The sequence below is a fragment of the Electrophorus electricus genome, chromosome 11 (assembly GCF_013358815.1).
Source record: "Electrophorus electricus isolate fEleEle1 chromosome 11, fEleEle1.pri, whole genome shotgun sequence".
NCBI lineage: Eukaryota > Metazoa > Chordata > Actinopteri > Gymnotiformes > Gymnotidae > Electrophorus > Electrophorus electricus.
In genome coordinates this window covers 23,770,414-23,795,682 of record NC_049545.1, presented here as the reverse complement: position 1 = coordinate 23,795,682, position 25,269 = coordinate 23,770,414, and the positions used below count along the sequence as shown (strand labels likewise).

General features: G+C 48.9%; 1 long non-coding RNA gene across 1 annotated transcript; it reads right to left on the bottom strand.

The window, feature by feature from the left end:
• Window positions 1-8,238: 8,238 nt before the first annotated feature.
• On the bottom strand, window positions 8,239-14,673 carry LOC113580374. Its single transcript, XR_003410960.2, has 3 exons — window positions 14,362-14,673; window positions 13,849-14,102; window positions 8,239-8,992 (listed from the first exon to the last, which is right to left on the bottom strand). It is a non-coding gene; the product is annotated as an uncharacterized LOC113580374 (long non-coding RNA).
• Window positions 14,674-25,269: the final 10,596 nt, after the last annotated feature.

The following is a 25,269-nucleotide window of genomic DNA, read 5'->3' as shown; positions in this document are numbered from 1 at the left end:
GGCCATTTCTAATGTTTCACTACCTGCATTGTAAAGGAGAAAATCATTATTAAAAACATACTGGCCATAAATTTGCTAAACACACACCTAGTAAAATGTGTTAAAGCTTCCAAAAACATCATAATGTAGGTAACATTTATAGAACCTGTTGGAGGAAAATGTGCGATTTCTTTTCTTTTTTCTTTCAGCAGTATTTTAGGACCATATCACTGTGTTATGATCAAATCTGGAGTCTGATGATCAGAGTGCTTTATTAACTCGAGCTGGGCAACTTCATGTCTGAAATACGAAATACTTCTCAGCTTTTTAAGTTGGCCGTTACATTTTTTTTTTTAATTAACAACAAAGTTTACCAAATTTTCAATAAAATCTGCAGACTGATTTTCACTGAACAGTGAGTGGGGTTATTAGCTGTTTTTAAATGCAAGTTTATTTGCGATGTGCTGACCCCACACAGGTGTTATAAAGGTTTAACTGGGACAGACTGTGCTGACCCCTCACAGGTGTTATAAATGTTTTAGGCAGTATTTCCCTAAAGGAACGGAATCCTCCCACCCCGAAAAGACTGCCACATCCTCAGTCTACCGCTCATTAATCTCCATCTCCCTTTTAGGTATCACAGTCACACCCTGTTCACCACAGAGCTTTTGTTTTAAACCTGAGGTCATTTCTGAAGCTACGTCCTTTACGACTACCTTCTCTCAGGCAGCCTAGCGCAGCTTCAGAGGATACGAACTCTGAGATCTCATTCCTACACCACACCCCCTGTCTAACCCCCCTCGCCGGGCACGTGCCCCCTCAGGTTGCCACTTCCGACTATCTTTGCCCTCCCCTCGCCAAAAGGCAGTAGACAGGAACAAACTGATTACTGCCAATCTTCAGGGGAAAGGCGACATTGAAATGGGGGATTTGATTAATATATTACAGCTTCCCTCTCGTGCACGGCGCTCTCACTATCAATTGCACATATTTCTTCTTTCATAAAGGGTGGGGGGCGTGGAATAATTCATCTTTGTACGAAGAGTAAATATATAAATAAAGTGGTGCTATTCCCATCTCTCCAAAGGTGCGGTAACTGTCATCGATGAAAGGTGAAGAGAAGACGGCGCCTTTGAAGTTTTTCAGCACAAAAACAGAAGAGGTTCGTCTCAGGTTCTCGCACGAGACAAGGAACCTTGGAGAGGGACGTGCGGCTTGTGGTCCGCGCGGCCACGCCTAACGACTCTCCCAGCAGAGCCGTCTCCAGCGCCTGGGGGGGGGGGGCTTTAATCTGCCTAAACTCCTTTTCCCATCTCTCCAGAAAAGAGTTCCGTCCAAGACAAAACAGGCAGCTAAACAAAAACAACAAAAAAAGTCATATTTCAAATCGATACATGAAAAACTTTAGAAGTTTTGGCCTGTGTTGGCAAGAGTTATTCGAGTCCGTCTCAGCCGCATGGAAAAAATATACTACTGGAATTTTCAAAATCAATTATAATAAGGCCTCTCCCTCTCCCTCTCTTTCTCTCTCACACACACACACACACACACACACACACACACACACACACACACACACACACACACACACACACTCACTCACAAAGGGTCTCCCCAAACAGCATGTGTTCAGTACCCTCCCCATCAAACAATATCGACTGTGAAAAAGACAACTTTAGACTAGAAGGAAGATTTATAAAATTAAAGACCAGCACAATCAGCCTTTCAATTAGAAAAGACATGAGTCGGACACAACCTATTATATAAAAAAGAAAACAAACAAACAAACAAACAAACAAAAACAACCAGAAGTGCTCGAAATGCATTTTAAAATAAAGCAGAAGTCAGAAAATACAACACAGTTAATAGTTTATGATACAACTACAGTGTCTCCTCACAAACAGATCAATAAGATAAACTCAGCAGGGCAAGCTAACGTGCGGGAGGGGGACCATGAGGTTTGGGGTGGGGTAGGCCTCAGCAAGGCCTGTCTCGGTCGTTCAGACACGCCCTGACATTTGTGAAGGTTAGGGTTTGTAGCTGTCTGTCCGCGTCAATCACCTCCCACAAAGGTCACAGTCAGTCTATTGTTATATATTAATTAGACACTTCAGTGCGGACGCCTCGCGGCTGTGAAACGCTGTCGTCCTGAGGAAGCTGAGGGGTGACGCATGGCGCAGGATGCTCTGGCTCCAGCTTCGTGGTAGGTCGGCACCCTGCCATGGCCACAGTTTAACCTGGGGTCACGGCACCATTGCGAGGGCTTTCCTGTTTTGTGGTGCTCTTCCGCAGAGAAGAGCAGTGAACACCACAAACATCACACACACATTCAACACCACACAGATTCAACAAACACCAGACCCATTCAAGACCAAACACGTTCAATAAACACCAAACACATTTAACAAACACCACACACATTCATTTCCTGTTGTCACTTTGCTCTGCACCTTGTCAAAACTCCACCCCCCCCCTTACATTTTATTGTTTTCTTGTTTTTTCCATTAAGACGCTGCATGACCTCCGACCTTTTGCCACACAGAGAGAGCTTATGAGCGCGTGTGAAAGGACATGAGCGTGTTCGCTGTTGGAAGTGCACACGGGCTCTCTGCGGATCGGACACGCGCTGCTCCTGCTCTCCTGTCCGCTTTGGTCCCGCTCCGAGCAGGTCTGTCTGCTGGCCAAAACCACCTGGCGCTGACGTGAACGCCAGACTCCTTCACCGGCCATTAAAGAGTAATAACCCTGCACTCTCCCACTGTCACCAGTACAGAGATTCCTGCGCCGCTCCGAGCCTTTAATGGGAGCCCCACACAATAGACTGGGCATAAAAGGGGTCCGCCATTAAATTTTCATCAGCAAATTTGTCTTTCTGTGTGTGCGTGACTATGTGCGAGTCACTCTGTGTGTGTGTGTGTGTGTGTGTGTGTGTCTGTCTGTGTGTGTGTGTGTTAAACGACTACAGGGACAGGTACTCCCGTCCCTTTTTTGTTACACAAAACGTCCCTCTTTCCTTCCCGTATATCCCAGGTGTGACGTTCCCAATGCAGCCATCCGCCTCTGTAGACCAAAGGGCACTCAGACTGGATTAGCGCCAAAGGACCAGAGCCATGTGCACTTAACCAACACACATGCACTTAAGGGATGCCACAGGCAGGGTTAGGCAGGGCAGAGGGGCTGGGCCGGAGACCGCAGGACGGGGTAGGATGTCATGTACCGGAAGAGCCATCAGTCCGTCTCGAAGTACTGGAAGAGGCGTGAACGTCCAGGCCCAGTGGTGCCTTTTAAAAGTGTCGTGAAGAGCTTTAGTCTTTCCTGTGTGGCGGCTCGTCCAGCGCGTCCACGGCAGACAGGCAAGCTTTCGACAGGAAAGCTTTTACGCGGTTACTGCCGCCACTTTACGGCGGGAGAGAGCAGGCAATCTGAGGAGATCCAGCCATCACAGACCTCAGCACGACCAAAACCAGGACGCTGACCCAACTCTGTTCCCACACTGTCGAGCAAGTGTGAACTACATACCTTTGGTTCTGTGTGAATACAATTTTCATTCAACCCAATTGTATTATATTTCTAAAGCTCTTATAACCACAGGCACATTCTGAAGGCCACTTTACAGGAACAAGTGTCTTGCCACTAATGAGGAAGACGAGGGCTCAAATGCCAGAAACCCCCCAGGAGGAGTTCGACACAAAAGGCAACCCATCCTTCTGCAATAGCAGGGTTGATAATTACATGAATCATAATATACATTAACAGAGATATAGTAACATCTGCATTAAGTAGCTTATAATATTAACACACCAGCAGCGAGTCCTGTTAGGTGTGTGTTGGCATTGGTTTGCAAATGGATATTGTTCATGACAGTGAAACGTGTTAGAGGTAAATGAACATTAAATAGATGTCATGTCCAGAAGGAACCAGATCAGTCAGACAGACAGGTGCAGAATGAGGGGAACCAGATCAGTCAGACAGACAGGTGCAGAAGGAACCATGGCAGTCAGACAGACGGGTCCAGAATCATGCACTGACATCAGGCAGGTCTACAGTCTTTCATATCTTGTTGAGTCCAAAAAGCCCTTCGTGAGAGGGGGGGTTGAGAACCATGGAGGGACCCCACACCACAGCAGCACGAGCCAAGCAGCTCAGACCAAAGGAAAGGGTTCATATCGCCATGAAAGGGTTAATATCGGCATGAACATCAGAAATTGAGTTACAGTAGTAGCACTCGACCTCAATAAACCCTCAATAAACTTCAGTATTACGCAGCTGAGACCCAAATGCAGAACTCATTACTCTCAGAGTGTGTGTGTGTGTGTGTGTGTGTTTATGCAGTCATCTACATCCACAGACATGCACGCACACTTGTGCTCACACAGATAGCTAATAATTCTTTTTTAAAAAAAATTTAATCCGTTATTAAAATGCTCCTTTCACCCTGAAGATAAAGATGAAAATAATAACACAAAACAGTGGACACTGGAGGGCAAAAGTTTACCACAACACTCAGAAGCATTTGAACTTGGAGAGTGTACGGACCCCCCCCCCCCCCCATGCGGACCCCCCTGCGCTCGGCCTATTGCATTAATGAGGTTAAATTTACATAAACGCACGGCCTGTGTGCCGGTGCTTCACGCTCTGCCTGGGCCGTCCCACACGCCTCACGTTTTACGGGACTTTTACTGGCCTCTTACTCAGGATTTCTCAGGATATTAAAACTGCCAATAAACACAACCATATTGTTCTCGTCTGGCGATGTTTCACCAGGACATCCTGATACGTGGAGCAGACTGCCAATAGAAACGCACAGCTTGTGTGTTCTGTGGAAGCTGTTTTATTGCTGATGGTTTACACAACGTCGTCGTCTTTTTTCTGGCCACGTGCTTTGATCGGGTGACTGGTCCACAGCGTTACGCTGCTTACTGTTACTATGACGAATATTTACTGCCATTACTGCCGTCAGCCAACATTACTCACAGAGGAACTGACAGAGATAAATATAAGCGGCGAGGCAGGCCATCACGTATATACGCGGCGAGGCAGGCCATCACGTATATACACAGCGAGGCAGATCAATAGGACGATCAAAATGAAAAAAAAAGAATGCTGCTCAGTTGCAGGAGAGGCCCTGCGTCAGACAGAGGTGCGAGACAGGAGGCGTAGGTGCCCATCAGTCCTCAGAGGTCCCGCGTCAGACAGAGGTGCGAGACAGGAGGCGTAGGTGCCCATCAGTCCTCAGAGGTCCCGCGTCAGACAGAGGTGCGAGACAGGAGGCGTAGGTGCCCATCAGTCCTCAGAGGTCCCGCGTCAGACAGAGGTGCGAGACAGGAGGCGTAGGTGCCCATCAGTCCTCAGAGGTCCCGCGTCAGACAGAGGTGCGAGACAGGAGGCGTAGGTGCCCATCAGTCCTCAGAGGTCAGACAGAGGGGGAGGGGACCCTTCTGGGAATGTGATCCCTTGTCCACATCCGCACATGACCAGTCGGGGTTAACGCGTGCTGTTCCGTAGGAACGGCTTAATGGAAATGAGGGTTAAACACATCCTCTGATGACCCATCTGCGCCATCCCAACATGTGTAACCAGACAGGGAGGTCACCCCCGCCCTAATCAGGGCCATGCCACGACATGCTGTAGGTTACCCCCCCTCCGTGTTAAATATTTATGTCCGCTCCGCCATGACGCGCTGATGTGTGTCAGGCCGTTTGACACCTCAGTCTCATTCACATTTCATTTGTGTCCGAAATAACCCCGGACATTAAAATTCATCTGGGGCTCCGTCAGAAGCAGCCAGCTTCGTACGCGAGCTCGAGACTGCGATCGCCGATTCCAGACAGGAAAAGGCAGCGGAGGCAGACAGAAGCTTTGGAAGTCAAAGTCATCGCGGAGAACTTTTCATGCTGGGTTTAACGTTACGGTCATGACAGGAACAGAACGGTAACAGCTGCCTACACAATACGGAAGAGGTTACGGCTTTGTTAACCTACGTTCTACGTTAGGTTAGACATTTCTCCATGCCAGCATCAACAGGGTCAGGTCCGCCTGTAACCAGGGTAACAGAGGCTACCACTACAAAACTATATTACAAACATACAGATAAACTATACAGCATACAGATAAACCTTCCAGTACCCTAAGCACCTACAACACATTTGATGCGTTTTAAACTGTAGTATTTAAATCTTTATTAATCAGGACTGCAGTATTTTATCAAAATTTAAATACTACGATCATTTTAAAAATATTTTTTAAACCTCTAACAAGTTTCTTCAAATAACTGTCCACATTAATTTACGCCATGATCAGTATAACGTACTTTCATTGAAGCCTGATCACGTAGGGGTAAGCCCCTTCACTCCGGGCACACCCCAGCCCCGGCGCGCGATCACCATGACCGCCGGAGCGTCAGGTGTCAAGATATTCTAATGAAGGAGGTGAAGGTGTCTCGTGGGCCAGGAGGCAGTGGAGTGGGGCGGCCGTCCACGGTGGCCCGCCCCACTCACAGGACCCTGCCTCCAGACCCACAGGGTTAAGGAGACTAATCAGTGTCAGGTTGTGCTCTTTTGAAGGCAGTACAGTACAGCGAGTCCAGCAATGCCCTACAGAACACCAGTTCGCCCAGTGACGGTGGAGCCGGATTCACTCCGGACGTGCCTGTCAAGCTGGTTGCCGGAGCCTGCCTTTCCAAGACCTACTGTTCCAATCCTCCCTGCCTGACCTATTATTTGATATTTGACCACTGGGTTGCAAGGCACTTGCTCTTTGGAGCTGAAATGTCACTGGGGCATCTTGTCAACTCTCAGACACCTCGGCCTGACAAGCGGTTTTACTTTGGTGTGCTACAAGGCAGAAAACACAGCAAGCAGCAGCCATGGTGGAGCAGGTCTAGGGCACCGCAGGGGCGTGGTCTTGCCGTCCGGCCACAGGGGCGGGGTCTGACTGCCTGGCCGCTAGTGACCAAAACAAGCATCACCAACACTCAACACTGAGCAAACAGTTAAGGATTAGTGATGCATGCTCAACACTGCCATTAAAAGTGCGAGACTGCTTCACAGTCTGCCTTGTTATTAATCACATTAGGTTTTGATTTCAAGCAGAGCAGCACATCAAGATTCAGGAGGCTGATGTCAGAATGAAGGGAACACAGAGTATGTCTGAGACCAGTCAAACCAGACACAACCTCGAATAGTCTGCAGCCCAGGATGGAGTCCAGCAGAATCACCGTCGATTGATCTTGGATTTTGATCGCAGGCGACATCACATCTCACAGGAGTTCAGCTGGAGGGGGTTGGGTGGGGTCGTGGGGGGGTGTGGGTGGAGTGTTTTAAGGCCCATCATTTCTGCTTTGTGCAACCTGCTCAAAGTTTGCAACTAAACGCCTCCTCTTTTAAACGCTCGTCTTCTGTGAAGCTGACAAGCGGAGACGCGGGCGTTCAGTGAACCGTGGCCCGACTGCCACGAAATGACAGGACTCATTGGCATACATTTCAAACAGCCAGCGCGAACCCATTAAAGTGTCACTTCCCTTACCTTAACACACACGAGAAGGAATCCACTTTGATAGATAGAGACTAAAATGGCTTATTGATTTTTCCCCCCCCCACTTTGTCCTTCTCTCTTTGTTAAGAACTTTTGGGAAAATTACAACCAAAAAAAAAAATAAAAAAAACTTGGGTTGGATTTTAGACAATTACTGCAGCTAAGCAAGGTGTGAAGCTTCAGACGGAACTTCCTTTACGCCATCAAGTACTGAGAGTTTACGGGACTTTAGGAGTACATCTGACCTGCTCTATCGGCAGTTAACTGCTTTTTGAACTGATGCAGACATGCAGTGATTATATGGCATGTTTAACGCTGCATAATGATATGAACACGCTTGATTATAGCCTGTAGATATAATTGTAAATTAGACGCAGGTCAAAGTGTGTAAGCTGGATATTGACAATATGCCTGCTTAACAATCTCAACCTGCAAACCTCTCAAAATAAACATTAGTAAAAGGGTCAGAGAGACAACTCTGCAGGCAAGATAAATAAAGTTAGATAGTTTTCCACAGAAAGTATCCTCATTACCTACTCAAACAGGAAAAAGCGCTCGGTGTGTCTCCTTCTGGATGACTGTAATGGACGCGTAAGCTGGTTAGGGGCATGTGAGCACTCAGGACTAGGAGTGTTAAAGGGCAGCGCGAGGACGCATTTAGTCCACGGGAGGAGCTAGGAGGAAATGATACGCTTTATTTCTGCTGATTGTGTTAAGGAGAAGGAGTAGACATCAAAGAGAGGAATTACCAACCGAGAAGACACCGAAACTCTTGCACGGGAGCACAAGAACCCATACTTGGGGAGGGAATACCCTTCTCCCTTAGACGGTTAAAAAATAGCAAAAAAAACAACAACAAAAAAAAAACAACACACAGTGCAAGACTCATTAGTAGCAAGTGACCAGAGTAGCACTGAAACGCTGGACAAATGGCATCCCTGTGTTTACGATTCCCACAACACCCCCCTTTAACCCGTGCCTGTAGCTTCAGGGCGATAATTCTGTCATTTCCTCATCCACATGCACGGCTCTCCCAAGACCTCCTCCTGCACATCTTGAAAATTACCACCCCACCGACAACAGAGCAATCAAAGATATGAACCAACACGAAGGTGATAAGAGCTTAATGACCTTGTCAAGACACTTCAGGACATGGTGAAAACGTCCGTGAATGAGGAGGCCATCTTCCACGGACCATCGGGTCCATAAGACCTCCAATACGTGACGTTAGAGGCCCCATCAACCCAGGGTCCATGTCCCAGACACGGCACATGTCCCACGGATATGCTGTTAACGCCCTGCGTTCCTGGTCTGGTGGCTCGGCGCGCATCTATCACTCAATCCGCCGTAATTAGGCCGCGTCCGTCGTGTGGAGTCGGCTGAACATCGCACCTCTCACAGTGGATGCTGGGAAAGCAATCGGCTCGTTTCCATCTGACACTGATGAAAATTGAATGTGAAGTAGGAAGATGAATGGACACTGGGAAAAAAAAAAACCACACACACACAATCTTTAAAAGCACAAATGTACATCTCCCTAGGGCGTTACACATATATCCCCATGTGTTTAAATTACCCAATTTCTTTAACATGTTACAGCACATAACTTATTCTAAAATCTTATGTAATCTTATGACGTACAGTATGTTAAGACACAAATAATAAAGACTGATCCATTTGAATTTTCTTTTCAGATGAATTTTTAAATAATTTATATATATATTATTTATTTATTTTTTTTAGATAATTTTTCCTATTGTGAGATATTTAAGTATGAGTGTATGATAGGTATTTGCAGCAGTGCATATAACTGCAGAAATATTCATGTTTTACCTTAAAATCGTTTATAAGTGGATAAAAGCACACGCTAAACACGTATGAACAGCGGTTTCAGTTTGCTACCGGGAAAGTAAAACATGGAAACGAATCACACTACTTTTGAACCACAAAACTTTGGAGAAAACGATTTCATTAATGCAAGTTCCCTGTCATTAACAACTGCATATACACAATGATGTTGACAACAATGTTGACAGTCCTTAGCAGTATATTTTTCAAAATTCCCAATAAATATTTCAACATATTATTCACATGACAACTTTAGCTGGCACACCCTTAACCAGAGACATATGGCTGGACAGAAGGTGTTTTACTGTTTTGTTTTCAGTTTTGTTGTTCACGGAGATGCACTGCACAGGGCTAATATGTTATTGGTCTCTTGCGCACGCGTACTCTCTCACTCACTCACTCTCTCTCTCTCTCCCCCCTCTGAAGCCCACTCGGACCCAGTGACAGGGTTCTGTCTCTCAGCCACACTTCACTGGGTCCTGCTGACACTCACCTGTCAGGCGTACGGCCCTCAAACCGTGGCCCCAACGTGCTTTGCAGCTTCACCCAATTAACTCGCCTTCACTCGACACTCTGCAGCAAAGGGCTCCATAATAGCTGGCCAAGGTGCGGAGCGCCTGCCTCGGCTACCGCACGGCTCACGTGCAGGGAGAGCTAGCCACTTTAAAATGCCTGCCCCACTCACTCACTCACACACACTCTCTCTCTCTCTCTCTCTCTCTCTCTCTCGTTACAGCGACAGGGAACGACTGCCATAAAACCCAGTCGCTGCCTCACACAACCCATATGATCTATAGAAGGATTTTAATTTCATACACAATATGGATCAAGTGTGTGCATGCACGTCTCACGTGCGCGCGTGCATGTCCTTGTATGACTATTTTATTGTGCGAGTTTCAGACTGAACCTGTAAGTGTACAAATAAAATCCACAGAGACGTACTGTGTGTGTGTGTGCGTGTGCGTGTGTGTTGGCTCCAGTGTGCGCGGCGCTCTCCTTCTCTATTAGGGATTCAGTTTGAGACGCACACTGGCGGGGAGCGGGAGGTTTGACCCCCGACAGCGCGGCGAGGGAGGAGTGTCTTGATGCGTGTCGGAGCATTTCAGAGCCTCTGCTTCCTCGGCCTGTGTCCTTCCTATTTTTTCCCCAGTGTCCGCCCAAACTTTGAAAGCATCCAGTGTAATAGGACTCCTTCCATAGGAGCTGCTCCTTCAGCAATCAAACTGTGATCCGACACATCAACCTTGGCGGCTGACAGGAGAAAGCTCGCAACAGGATTTCAGCGCGAGGCTGTGTCCGGCCTCCACTACCCCACCACTCTCCCCCCCCTCAGAAGCTACGGCTCCGACAAACTGCATCTCTCTCTCTCCCTCTCCTAACGCTAAATTTGAGCGGACATCATTTCCCTAACAACCACTGCCTCGTGGATAGCTCTGGCTTTTGCTGGAGTCTAAATGCAGTCAAAAGGAAGGAGGAAAATCACTGATCACCCAGATCAGTTAAAGAGCAAAAGGTTGCGACCTGCGTGGTTTTAGTAGCACCCCGGAACCTGGAGCAGGGCAGGCAGCCGGGGTGGTACCCCAAAATTCGTCCCGCCTTTGGGGGTCCATACCCCCGCACCCCGTCTACACGCTAAAACCGAAACGTTGCACGGAGCATCTTCCAGTTCCACCACAGTCTCGCTCTCATCTCCCAAGCAAAGCAATATCATTCACACCTGTCAGGCCCTACAGCGTCCGAGACGTGAACGGTATCGATCGCGGGTTATTGACCCAGCACCAGACGCGGCCCAGGCGCACAGGTGCCGAGGTTCATAAACGATATTGTGGTAGTAGAGGAATTGCGGAAGCCCTGGTGAGACACCTTGTCCGTCTGGATGTTCATAACATCGCTGGCGTTATGCACTGGCGAAGAGTGGGTAGAGATGGGGGCTTCCTTACCTCGGTACTTAGCTAGTCTAAGAACTGCCACCTCTGTAAGTGTCATACGTTCTGTTTGTTGGAACGCTACAATAAAATGAACCTACACGTGACGACATCGTGAGTTGCATCAGGAACTAGTATTCAAGCCCTGCGAATGAATCTCACGAGCGGGAGGCCAAAGTTTCTACTTTATATATTTTTAAAAAGCAAAAAGTTGCCATAACTGCAATCAGAAACAGAGTACTGCACGATGGGCAAAACACCGTTCTGGTATCTCTGCTCCATCTCCCGTCGGACGGAAAACATAGAGCGAGGAGCGGAGAGATGGATCCTTCATGGAGACACCTGCCTCGCAGGCTCCGTCTTGGTGCTGAGTGTTGTTCTCAAGCTTGTACCGCCGTTCAAGGTTTTAAGTATTAATGCGGGAGTCGGGCAGGATTAAAAGGTCTCTAAAATCCCAGGTTCTCCCACAGTTATCCAGCAGAGCTGCGACGATGTCAGACAGATTTGAAGCAAAGATGCTCGTCTACGGACAGGCAGGGATTCTCCAGCAGCAGGCTCTCGTCTCGGAGGACAAGGGAATCTCCGCAGGCACAGGGACGGCGTGCATGTGTGTGTGTGTGTGTGTGTGTACGTGTTTTCTTGCCGCACAGCACAGAAATGGCAGTTTTGCTGTGCTTTCGTTCTCCCTCGCTCCCCTTCTCTCCCGAGAGAGGAGCCTGTTGTTGAGGAAGAGAAGGCCTCACAAGGAGGTTTGTCATTTAAATTGTATGAAACTGTTAGAGACTACCAGGAGGGTTGAAGACGGCTCATTCCACATTCCCTACCCTGGAGCTACACGCAGAGAACTCCAACACCAGCTGAGGACCTCACTCTCCTTCACCTCCACATTAACGGTCCTACCATACCCTCCAACCATTATTGAGTCAACAATATGGAACAGGGGCCAAACAGCGCTTGAGATCTCCATGGAGACAGCTACTCAGAGCCAAAACCACACCCCCCAATATCCACCCCCGCCGCAACACCCGCAGGCCAACTGCATGGTTCGTCGGCTGTTCCCTTCACCCAAAAGCTCTGCTGCGGATTCATAAACTTGCACTCAATGATTACATCCCCTCACAGACAAAAACATTGTCGAAGTCCTACCGTAACACCTCATAATTCTCTTTTTACCAAAAGACTCCCGCCCGCCCGCTCCTCTGCTGAAGTAGAAAGGGCAAAGAGCGTTGTGAATCACGTTCTCCGCTGTATGTCAGCGCCGTCATTAGACACACGGAGGAACGGACCCCGGCAGAGAATCACGAACAGCCATTTTCAGGACATAATGTCACCATCATCGCTGACTAGTGTAAAGCATCACAAATTGATGTCCCCCCCCCCCCCCAAGCTTTTGCATGCGGTTCAGGTTTGCGAACTCTCTAGAGTTTTACGGTGTTCTCTGGGAGGACTGGCAAGGGATTTTTTTTTTTTTCCCCAGGGTCTTTTCCTGAACACGGCAATCTCTCAGTGTGTCCGGACGCTGCCAGCGTTTCAACTTAACGTCTTTTCTTTGGCTACTTTGTGATAATATTTCAGTTCGATGTCGCCGTCATGCTAAAACAGGGCCTCTAGCTAGCAGCACTGTCCAACCTTCGCAGCGAGGAAGGATTTAGCTAAACGCACTAAACGCACTTCCTCCTGTAATTCCACACCATGCACAGGACTTCAGGGAAAGGGGCTTGTTGGACGTCCAAGTTTGTGGCTGAAAATACAGAGAGACCGACGCAGTTCCAAGCAGCGCATGTGTGTGGTCCAAAAAAATAATAAAATGGAAATCTGTGTTCATGGGTATCTGTTCTGCAAATACTGACGTACGGCTTCCAAATAGGGGGGGGGGCTGCTCTGATTGCAAAAATATTCTTTTACAAGCATCAAGGCCTAAACAAAATATGATAAATTAAACAACCCCCTAAAAAACTCGTGTCATCCAATATTTGGAAGTACGCAGGCTCTACATCAAGAACATGAGTGAGGGAACGGGCCAATAAAGAAAAGGATCGCTCCAACAAATCAGCTATTTAATGCCGGTTGTCACCATCTAATGTCCTTAGCAGGACAAAACTGCCGACCTCGGGAAAGTGGAGAAGACTTCCAGAAAATCCCCTGCTGTCCTGACATATTCCTGGGCCATTCCAAATGAAACAGGAATAAATCTGCCCTGTCCACATGTAGGTCCCAGCGCTGCAGCACTCCGAAACCAGACCAGCACCTCACACAGTCTGGAGGCACACACACACACACACACACACACACACACACACACACACACACACACACACACACACACACACTAAACAAGGCAGCCCTGGTCGCTCATTAAGCAATGTTACACGTGAGCTCTGCCTGTTTTTGTCGCGTAGCGTTCGTACTCCACGACTCCGATTAATCGTGCTCCCTGCGTGACACCAAGGTTTAAAAAGCACCGCAGCTATAGAGAAACAGTTGGGCTTAAAACCACTGATCTGGAGTCAGACTTCCGTGGTTGCTATATCTATCGCGACCTCAGGCACGTCCACCCACTCACTCCTTCCCCGCTGGGTCCTCAGTAGAAGCGCGGGACCAGGCGGTCTGCTTGGCCACCCGATCGCAGCCCACACAGACCTCTGGAAGATTCTTCTCCGAGCCGGGAGCCATTGGCCAGGAGCTGGAGGAGACTGGCTGGCAGGATTCCCACAGATCCGTGGAAGGCATTCCAGAATTGGAAGGCATTCCAGACTGGTGGTGCTCTCAAGTGAGACTTGAGTACAGTGGTTGGCACTGACTGAATCTGGGAGAAATCTGGCCACACAGAAAAAAGCAAGGAGCAAAGAATGTGTGTTAAGAGGCCTGGCCTTATACCCTTTCAAAGTTGCGCGGTGGTAAAAAAGACTGCTCTCACTACACCGCCACTGTCTAGAGTTGGCTCCTGGATCTGACATCTGTAAAGCTGCTTTGTGACAAAGTCCATTGTGAGATCTTCTATACAGATAAAATTAAACCGAGTTGGAGTGACACTGGTTTTTATTCGTAAAGCATTACGTCTAATTTGTCTAATTACCTTGTCATCCTGAGGCAACGTGTGGCACTTTGTTAACCCGAGAGAGTGTCTGGATTTCTGCGCAATTCTTTCTGACGCGGTGCAGGGATTTGGGTTCACACTCTGAGCGCAGGGATTTAAAAACATCCCATTCCCATGTAGCACGTCCCCCATCTTGCAATCTGCCGTTTGTTTACAGTCCTCTGGCTCAGCTTACGACCCGCTCACCATCCGTCATCATCCGCTATCCCCGAGCCACCGCACCATTTGTTTATTTGTTTGTTTACAGAGTAAACAAACAAACAAAATCATGCACCGACAGCCTAGGCCTCAGCGTGCACAGTTCGGGGAGATGTCGGCACGACGACGAGGCTTCGTCGTGGAGGCAGGGTGGGCCAAAAGCATGAGGAAGGAAGCCACTTTTCCCGCTCACAGCTGGTGGGGGTAGTACTGCAACACTGGCCCTGAACAGCACAGCAGGGAGAGGCAACAGAACAGGAAATACCCCACCCCACCCCCCCCGTGTCAAAGCACAGGCTGTTTGGGACTACTTCCACCGCTACCTAGGGGACACATCAACATCCTGCGTTCTCCTGGACACCACTCCTTAAAACTGAGAAGGAGTCTTCTCTCTCTCTCTCTCCCTCGCTCACGCGTGCACAGAGAGACAGACAGACACACACACACACACACACACACGCACACACACCCCCTCTTTGTTGTCTGGCCTCCTGGGTCGCTATGGTTGCTGGGTCAGTGTTGTCGCCATATTGCTTGCTGGGTTTGGTCTCACGCCCAGTTTTGATTAAATCAAGATGCCTGTTTTTCTAAAGGGAGAGTGGGAGGCAAAGATGCACTTTAACACACACACACACACACACACACACACGTTGCCAAATGTACAGTAAAGCAGTGACACATTGTTCCAGTCACACATGCATGCTTGCTCTCTCTCTCTCTCTCTCTCTCTCGCTCACTCTCTCCCACTCTCCCTCTCTCTCTCTCCCACTCTCTCTCTCTCTGTGTATAGAAAGGAGAGAAACTTAATCTTAGGCCCAGCAAGACTTGGAGAAAACACATAAATCTAAATTAGGCTAGAGGACGTGGAGAGAGACCCAGCGCCTTGTTAACACATTCATGGTCACCTCGCACTCAAACTCCAAATGGTTTAGGGCGTTTGAAACTGTATCCAATTACCTCCGGAAATCAGGGACAGCTTCGCAAAGTATCAGCAGAGCTCCTCCTCAATACGTCTGACATTATCAAAAACATGTATATTAAATACTGTATACCCTATTTTATAGGTTAGGGGCTATTTTAATCACCAGTTGAGTCTATTATGGATGAATTTAAAGTGTTTCAAAATCAATATATTACTCCGTAGGTGTTAAGCATTAATCTGGTGGTTTTGGTTTTGTTTAAGCAGTGGTTCACATGCGTGTGAGTCCTGTGTGGGTGGTTCACATGCATGTGTCCTGTGTGGCAGTTGAATGTCCCATGATAATGACATCATAGTGTGTAGGAGGCAAAACCAAGAGCAAATAGCAGTAAATCAACCATCCTGATCCATTACAAAACCACACCGACTCGCACACCTACAGTCAGGAGTATTCTGGAATACACACACACACACACACACACACACACAGTCACTAATTTTATACATCCATGGGCTAAATTCATAAAGACACTAGGAGTAAATCACAAACGAAATATTTCCGCAGAGCTAGTGTGTGCGTGCGCGCTCACACACACGCACACTCGCTCAGTCGATCAGATGCATGCGTTCATTCACCCAGAGAGCAGCTGAGAGGATAACAGCCCCATTGTCTGACAGTCTGTCCTTCACTCCAGAGGCCTTAAACCAATTTACACACCGACTCCTTCCCACCTCCTCGCAACCATGATGTTTAAATTAAAGAGAGAGAGGGAACAAGAGAGAGAGAAAAAAAAGGGGGAGGAAAGTTTTCCTGAACATAGTAGAAAATTATTTTCCCTGGACAGTTTTAAGAGTCTACATCCTGTGCTGGAGTTCTCTAATCATCGCCAGTGCAATTTACAATCAGAACACACAGAGAGCCAGAGGAGGAGGTCCAGAGGAGGAGGAGGAGGTCGTCCAGAGGAGGAGGAGGTGCAGAGGAGGTCCACTCATCTGTTGCCTTTGGCTGCTTCTCTGCTCTCACTGTGTGCAGCTGCCATTTTACAGGGACTCGGCCGATACGGGAGGGGACACGCCACATATATGCACACGCACGAACAAGCCAACACGTACATACGGACACACACATAAGCAGACTTATGAAAGTGTACTTTATATAATTATAACTTCTATACGTTTAGGTCATAAATACTCAGAGAAGTCTTACAAAACACTCTCTAACTGCAACACAGTGTACACATACACACGTCAATACACAGGCCTGTTTCATCTCAGACTCGGTGGTCCCTCAGCATGGTCCCTGGGTTCATAGATTCAGTCAGCGGTCTGTGTGCACGCGCGTGCGTGCGTGCGTGTGTGTTAGGACACACTCCCACCCACAGCTCCCTCCCGGCTGTACACTGAACAGGGCTCGCTGTGTGTGCTTCCACAGCTTGGGCTGTCCCATCCCAGCCCAATATGCTTCTGATTAGGTGGCTTAATTACAGCTGTAAAAACAATGTTGGCGTAAGCCTCCAAATTGCACTGTGTGTCAGATACTATTAGCTGGACTTGGATGCCAGCCATTGTTCTACAATGGCTCCTCCCCTCTCCTCCCGCCTCACTCCAAACCCCGCCCCCTGCCCCACCCCCTCCCCCATGGCCATGTTTGAATCTTCCTGAAGTCTCCACAGAGTTCAGTTTTCCCTGTGCCACACCCAAGGTCAGGCAGAAACCGGAATGCCCACAGAAAGTGGGCCCAGACGAGGAACCCTCCGCTGTGGCATCCGCGTCGGCTGAACGAGAGGGTCCGGCGTGTGCCGCAATTAATCCGGCGGCTCAGAATGGGAGCAGGTGCGAGTTCCTGCCCCTCCGTGCTAACGGGCTCCTCCGCCTTTCAGGAGTTCAATCAACTTTGTCCCGAGAGAAAGCGGGGAGGGCGGAGAGGAGGGGAGAGAGGAGGAGAGAGAGGAGGGGAGAGAGGAGCGGAGGCGCTGCAGGGGGGCATGAAATAAGTCACTGGTGTACAAGGCCATAAATTAGCTGGCTGGCCTCTCCACGGGCAGAATCGTCACGATGGAAACAGTGAAAAGATCGGGGTTTGACACAGGCCTCTCGGACCCCCCCAACTATACTTCAGCGTGTGGTCCGTGGGAGGGGCGAGGGACAGGCATTCATTAAGCAGTCTCGTGTCTCATAGTGCAGAGGGAGACGCGCGGGGTCGGCGTTCCGGCTGGGAACAGGCGAGGGAGAGACGCTGGCACGTCTGCGGCTCCAGCCTAAATGGTCCCTAATAGCTCAGCACACACCTTTACTCAGTCCTCTCCAAACATCCCACGTCCTTCCCAGAAAGGAGCACATTTACGCCCACACGGCCCGTGTGCTCTGGTGCTGATGGGGGGGCAGAATGTATCGATTCTGGAGCTCAACACCCTCACACACACACACACACACACACACACACACGTGCACACGCACACGCACACTTCTTTCCATTGCTTAGCATGTGTGTGTCACTAGATGAATGTAACCAAAAGCTCTCAATAATTCATGCCTGTGTTGAAAAGCAAACAGGTCCTCACAAGACAACGACCTCTTTTTGTCGTTGTGCTCTTAAGGCTGTGGATAAAAGCCCTTAATGTAGCGAGGACCACCGCTATTCACAGCTGCCGAGTCTCCCTCAGGCTCCAGCAGACAAAGAAAGTGGCGCTGTGGGGGAGGAAATAAGAGAGGGCGGGACGGGGGACGAGGCGAGGGCGTCCGGAAGGGACGGGGGACGAGGCGAGGGCGTCCGGAAGGGACGGGGGACGAGGCGAGGGCGTCCGGAAGGGACGGGGGACGAGGCGAGGGCGTCCAGAAGGGACGGGGGACGAGGCGAGGGCGTCCGCGGGGGACGGGGCGAGGGCGTCCGGAAGGGACGGGAGACGAGGCGAGGACGTCCGCTGGGGACGGAGGACGAGGGCGTCCAGAAGGGACGGGAGACGAGGCGAGGGCGTCCGTGGGGGACGGGGGATGAGGTGAGGACGTCCGCGGGGGACGGGGGACGAGGCGAGGACGTCCGCGGGGGACGGGGCGAGGGCGTCCGGAAGGGACGGGAGACGGGGCGAGGGCGTCCGCGGGGGACGGGCCGAGGGCGTCCGGAAGGGACGGGAGACGAGGCGATGGTGTCTGGAAGGGACGGGGGACGAGGCAAGGACATCCGGAAGGGACGGGGGACGAGGCGAGGACGTCCGGAAGGGACGGGGGACGAGGCGAGGGCGTCCGGAAGGGACGGGGGACGAGGCAAGGACGTCCGCGGGGGACGGGGCGAGGGCGTCCGGAAGGGACGGGAGACGAGGCGAGGACGTCCGCTGGGGACGGAGGACGAGGGCGTCCGGAAGGGACGGGAGACGAGGCGAGGGCGTCCGTGGGGGACGGGGGATGAGGTGAGGACGTCCGCGGGGGACGGGGGACGAGGCGAGGACGTCCGCGGGGGACGGGGCGAGGGCGTCCGGAAGGGACGGGAGACGGGGCGAGGGCGTCCGCGGGGGACGGGCCGAGGGCGTCCGGAAGGGACGGGAGACGAGGCGATGGTGTCTGGAAGGGACGGGGGATGAGGCGAGGACATCCGGAAGGGACGGGGGACGAGGCGAGGACGTCCGGAAGGGACGGGGGACGAGGCGAGGACGTCCGGAAGGAACGGGGGACGAGGCAAGGACGTCCGCGGGGGATGGGAGACGAGGCGAAGACGTCCGCGGGGGACGAGGCGAGGGCGTCCGGAAGGGACGGGAGACGAGGCGAGGGCGTCCGGAAGGGACGGGGGACGAGGCGAGGACGTCCGGAAGGGACGGGGGACGAGGCGAGGACGTCCGGAAGGGACGGGGGACGAGGCGAGGACGTCCGCGGGGGACGGGGCGAGGGCGTCCGGAAGGGACGGGGGACGAGGCGAGGACGTCCGCGGGGGACGGGGGACGAGGCGAAGACGTCCGCGGGGGATGGGGCGAGGGCGTCCGCGGGGGACGGGGGACGAGGCGAGGATGTCCGGAAGGGACGGGGGACGAGGTGAGGGCGTCTGCGGGGGACGGGAGACGAGGCGAGGGCGTCTGCGGGGGACGGGAGACGAGGCGAGGGCGTCTGCGGGGGACGGGAGACGAGGCGAGGGCGTCTGCGGGGGACGGGGCGAGGGCGCCTGCATGGGACGGAGGACGAGGCAAAGGTGTCTGGAGGGGACGGGCGAGGGTAAAAGAGCAGGACGTGACTATGAAAAGAACGATGAACACGTCACAGAAACGAGTGAAACCCAGACAGATAGACAGACAGCAGAAGAGAGAAAATGCAGAGACAAACAAACACACAGACCGAGAGGATTTAAAGAAAAGAGAAAAAAAACCCCAGCAAGAGTGGGAGGGAAAGTGAGAGAGGGGGAAATTTCTGGAACGTGAGAGCGTTTATCCAAACAGGAAGAGAGTTAATGGCGTCGCCACCCTTTCCCGCTTATACAGTGGCAGCACAACCAGGACAGAGTCAATATGAACCTTATTCTCACTGTATAAACCATAACAGGAATTCATTAGCAAGAGTCTGTGGCGGGACACGGTGGTCTATTACCACGTCCTGCTCACGTCCTGCTCACGTCCTGTCCATGTAGTGGAGACAGGACTGTCTTATCTGGGGGATACTAAAATGCCATTAGTGTGAGCCTGCCACCTCTGCTCTGTGTGGCAGGCCTCAGCCCTTGGGTTTGGCTTTCTGAAAGGCTAAACGTGGCCAGCCTGTTTGCGCACTTCCCCAGCTGGGAGCAAAGGAGCCTCTCCTGGGAGAATGGAGTGCCGGGGGAATCCCCCCGAAGCCAGACCAAGCCTCTCGGAGCGCCACGGGTCAGCGTGTCACGGCCTGCTCGACCCATTCGGACTGAAGCACTTAGCTCGGTGCTTTTGAAACCGTTAGGACGGGAGCAGAGGCCATGGCGTGAGCTGGGGGTTAAGCACTAAAGGGGGGCTTCATTATTTGATGGTGTGTCACACTCATTTCTGCTCAGCACAGCCTGCAGATGACATAAGCTCAGGCATCACTGCGCAGGAAAGCCCATAGTTGTAATTGAATTCAATTCAGAGTCCGTTGCGCACGTAGAACTGTGTACTGAAATGCTTGTTGAAATGTGTGGGCTAATTTAAATATCAAAGGCACACGTTCAGTTAATTTGCATCACACTTGGCAGGGAGAGAGAGAGAGAGAGAGAGAGAGAGCAGTTCTGAAAAAGAAAAGACTTACTGATTTATACCAACACATTATTCTTTGCTCTTCAAATATTAACACTGTCATTGACTGCTTTTCATTTTAAAGATCTTTCCTGATACAAATTCACACAAGTAAACAGTGCAGGACTGTGAAGAATCTTGAAATTCTCAAACTATGAAGAAAAACTCCCCTAATGCCCACCTTTCTGTTCCTGAAACCCCGAAACGCAGGAACAGCGAACCTAAAAACCGACTCTTGGCTCAAACGTGAGAATGTTAATGGTCTCAAAAATACGGCTCACAGATGACAAAACTGCTTATTTCCACAATCCTCCTCTCATTTTGTGGTGAACACAGCCCTAAATATTCAGGGACACACTATCTATGAGGGCTTGTCTCTCTCTCTCTCTCTCTCTCACACACACACAGCATCAGTGGAGCCAACAGCACTCAATTCAGAGGTCAACTTCATGACCTCTTTGCTACACACAAGGTGTGTGTGTGTTAAATTTTACCAGCTTGACACTACAAGTGCAAATATACAAACACAAACACAGAGAGTCCACCCTCTTCACATTCACTGGGACAAATAGCTCACCGTCCTGCCTCCTGGCCATCGACCTCCCACTTGCGCTCCACCGAGTTGTGGATGTAAACATACTATAGACTAAAAACCCAGCAGACAGGTCAGAAGCTTCACATGTTCACGCATCATATGTTCAGCGCAAGTCAGTTTCCTTTTATATTACATCACTCCACTTCCAATAACAACACAGTGTGCTTGGGGGCCCGTGAAAAAGGACACACTGGTTAGGAACGCACCGGCACAGACATGTTTGGTGGCCCCTCTGCCTGGACAACACACAATGTCCCCACAGAGCCTTTCCTCCCGCTACACAGCATTTTAAGTGTAACCACTGCAAGAGACCTTTGATACGCAATACATATTCCTCACAGTGCACCAATACAATTGATCTCAGTCGGTGTTTAACCTGCACAGGGGGAATAACCCTCGCTCACCTCGAGGCAGCCGCACGCGTCCCCGCGTAGCGCTGGCGTGAAGCGGGAGGCCGAGGCACCTGTTTGATCACGTATTCCTGTACGATGAGCCGAACAGTCAGTGCTCTACACATCACAACAAGGCAAAGTTGAAAGCGTGAGGCCTAACAAGTGAATGTTTTATTAACGCAGGCTAAGAATGTGGCTTTTATGACCACCGGCCTGGTTCCGTCTCCAGCTCAAAGTTTGACTAGAAGGGGAAAAGAGAAGGATCTCGGCATTTCAAGCTTTTTGTAGCACAGAAATATGACTTGCATAATAAAATATAATAAATAAAATATAATGAGAATTTTTTTTTTTTTTAAATCCTGTCAAATTCCCTTTTGATTAACATTCTGGTTCGTGGGACGACCTTACACACAAGTAGGAGGTCCCTGTCAAAGTGTCGTTTAGAAAAACATCAGCACAAAAAGCTTCAGGCAATCCATTGCCGAATTACATCATCCTTTTTAAATTACATAACGCCTGCTCCATCCCAAAACAACTCCTAAACGTCAATTCACATATTAAAAACTAACAAAATAATTAATTGGTTATTCTCCAAAAGCTATGGACCATGTGCATGTCAAGAAAACATGCTCTGGTGGGGTTTTGTTTGTTTGATTGTTTTCTTATCACCTAACACAATGTATTCCCTAAATATGAAATAGTTTTCATCCCATCATTAAGTGGTATAAAAGCACACACATTTAATGTTGTAAAAAGCCGGCCAGTGCACTGGTATAGTAATGTAGTAGTTGGTTGAGGTTAAATCACCCCCCCGCAGGTCTCAGTATTTACACGGAAATGGTTATCATTTATTTTCCACAGCAGATCAAGATGTCAGGATCCTGTGAGAATCTTAGCTCTGCTATCAGGGGCTAAAGTGCATTTTCAGAGCCTCAGGATCTGAGAAAGAAAATTTATTTGCAAATGCCTAAATATCTTTAATTGACCTGGATATATAGCCTGAACGCAGAAACTGTGCAAGATCAATAGTGAAGATGTTTATGAATTTGAGAGAAAAATAATGCACTAATAAACCAGTGCCTCCAACATCACATCACAGAGATATCAGTACACAGCAGTTACAAGAGATACCAGTACACACCAATTACAAGAGATATCAGTACGAGCAATTACAAGAGATACGAGTACACACCAATTACAAGCACAACACAAACACAGTCGTTAGAGCAGAAAGCGTTTTTACAGCTCAGTGGTTATTAGTGATGCAAATAGCTCGTCATTCCCACGGTATGCTGTAAATCTCTCACTATCTTACTCCGCTGAGAAATAATTAATTATGTCACGGCGTGTGGACATTTGAAGAAAAGGCAACTAGCTTAGACGCTCAAATATCAATACCATAGACGCCGGTAAATAGAATAGGATGAAGCGTGACCAACGTCCGTGGCTTTTTGCAGCACTGTGTTTTCGCACACGTTGTGTGGTGTCTCTATAGCTGTGCGGTACCAGAGATGATTTTAGAGGTGTATTTAAAAAAAAAAAAAAACCCACACACAACAACTAACCTGACAAGTTTATGCCTCTGGCCATCTCTACAGTCCCCCGCACGTCCAAGTGCCTTGTGGGTAACGTCGAGGCGAGGCGAGGTGAGCCCCTCCCCGGTGACGGCGGGTCATGACAGGTCGCTGTACTCTTTCACATAGAGGAAGAGAAAACAACACCAATGGTAATTCCCCTTCAGATACATTAAGTGGGATGAGACAGATCCCAGGAGCTGCACTGAGTGGACCTGCATTGATTGCAAGGCCCTGAAATCCATGAATAAATTTAACACTAATTGATTTTTTTTTTCCACAGCAAATAAATCTCTAATTCTGAGTAGAGGCAATGAATGTCGGGGACGGAAACCGCTTTCCTTTATCAGAAATTAAGAGCAAATACTACTGAAAAAAAACCAACAACTTAAAAACATAATAATAATAATAATATTAATCTCTCACGCTCTTCTGGACCCCCTGTCCGAGTGCCTTGCGCACTACTGTTTTTCATAGATACCAGGGATCAGAGTTTCATCATATAGAAACCTGACAACAGTCAATAGAAAGTCCATCTTAAGCCCAACCGCAAAGCAAACAAAGAGAATTCATTGTGCACTGTGCGCACCAGCCCTAGAAATTAACCCATTAGATCCTAAGGATTTCAGATACCTTTTAATTGCTTTCGGTGGGTGCCGGGGGGGGGGGGGGGGGGGGGGGGGGTAGGCTGAGGGGCCTGTTGTCCTGTCTGTATTAGAAGAGCCTCCTTCAGCTCTGCGCTCCAGCTGGGGGACCGAGACTGTCGATAAACCGAGAAAGAAAAGAGACGCAGGTTACGCACTTTTACGATTTCTGATTTACTGGCAAACACAATTCTGGGAAGTAAAAGGAATGCCGTTTAAACATAAACAAGTTTACAGGCGATGGCAAACGTTTACGAAGGGGGTTGTGCAGTTTTTAGATTTGCAATGTTGCAATGTTACATTTAGGTTCTGTTTTGATTTTTAAATATTACACTTTATTTTAAAAAGTCCCAAGTACATTATATTCAAATCCACTACATTAAAACTGGTTAGTAATCTTAAATAAATGGAGGTCCTAAAAAATAAAAGGATAAAGAGTCCTCGGGAAGTTTCTGGAATGTATTACTATCTTTAACGAGCTAATTTGTAATGAGATATTTGAATTCTATTGGCCAAAGAAATTATATACATTAATACTTCTATATGATTTCTAAGCAACATCAGATATTATTGCAAGATGCCTCCAAGTATAACGTATAGACACAAGAAATGAAATTGCTTCTTCCAAAATGAAAAATAAAATTTAAAAAAAAAAAACCTCTGTAAAAATGTGTCTCATGATCATCACAAAGCGAACCTTCAGGATTTGATGGAAGTTTAATATAGATAGAGTCTTAGCAGAAAGCGTTCTCCCTGAAACACAGCGCAGGATGTTGGTATCACACTGCCACCTATTGGTCACGGGGTCATACAACAGCCGCTATGAGCAATTCCGGAATGACCAGATATGACAAATGCAAGTTTCACAAAAAAAAGAAAACAACGCGGTGCCAAAGAATATGTTCTGTTTAGCGTTGCAAAACAGTTATGTTTAATCCTGAATGTTAATCTGCTGTTTCACTATGTACGAAAATACGTTATGGTTGTAGTTAACTGCAGGTTTCCTCTGTATATTTGTAAAATTAGACTAGTTTGGTTCAAGGATAGTCGTGGGTGATTTCGCCTACTTTAAACCAATTAGCTGGAGATGTGCACGTCTGTACAGAAGTGTGAAGTTAAAGGAAACTGTGGGTTATTTACCTCCCTAATGAGGCCTCCTCGAATTCTTCAGTGGAAACACTAAGTAGACTAGCTGGTTAATTCGCTGAAGATTGTATAAAACAAGGTATAATTTAATCCACTAATGAGGGAGATGTCAGGAATAGACCTGCTCGTGGGCTAATTCTCGGTTTAACGGGAGGTTTGTTTTATTCCAAAAGGTTGTCATATCTCAAAGATAAACCTTGTAT